Raw genomic sequence first — 744 nt, 5'->3', positions numbered from 1 at the left:
CCCCTGCTCCAGCTCTGCCCCCCCCTTCCCTGCTCTCTCCAGGTCCCTCCATACCCGTCACCACCCCCAACCTGACTCTTCCCAGTCTCCAGCAACCCATCCCACATCCAAGCTCTTTGTCACCCCCATTGTCACGATCCCCCCATCCATCTTCTTGGTGGAATAAAGATAGAGAGATGGAGAGGCAGAGAGTGTGTGTGTGTCCTGGGACTTGAACTCAAGGCCTGGACACTGTCCCTGAGCTGCTTAAGTCTAGTGCTCTGCCATTTTGAGCCGCAGCTCCACTTACAGCTTTTTGGTGGCTCTTTGGAGATAAGAGTCTCACACACTTTTTTTCTCCAGGCTGTCTTTGAACCGCAATCCTCAGATCTCAGCCTCCTGAGTAGCTAGGATTACAGGCAGGAGCCACTGGCGCCCAGCTCCATCTTCTTCGTTTCTCTCATTATTACCATCATTTATTCTTATCATCACCATGGTCTCCAGGACACACCTCTGTCCATTCATCCATCCATCCATCCATCCATTCAAATTCATCCAATCAATGTATTTGGAACATCTTTCACAGTTGGAGGAGATGGGAGCAGGGGAGAAGTAGGGATAGGAATGAGAACCGGGAAACCTCTTACTATCGGGATAAAGCCTTGAAGGAAGGTAGCATCCTCTACCTGCAGCCATTTGAGAGAAGAGAGTTCTAGGCACTGCCAGTGGCAGGGGCCAAGGCGCTGCAGAAGGCGTGGGGGAGGG

Source organism: Dipodomys ordii, unplaced genomic scaffold, assembly GCF_000151885.1.
Source record: "Dipodomys ordii isolate 6190 unplaced genomic scaffold, Dord_2.0 Scaffold117, whole genome shotgun sequence".
NCBI classification, from domain to species: domain Eukaryota; kingdom Metazoa; phylum Chordata; class Mammalia; order Rodentia; family Heteromyidae; genus Dipodomys; species Dipodomys ordii.
This window is presented reverse-complemented; position numbering follows the sequence as displayed.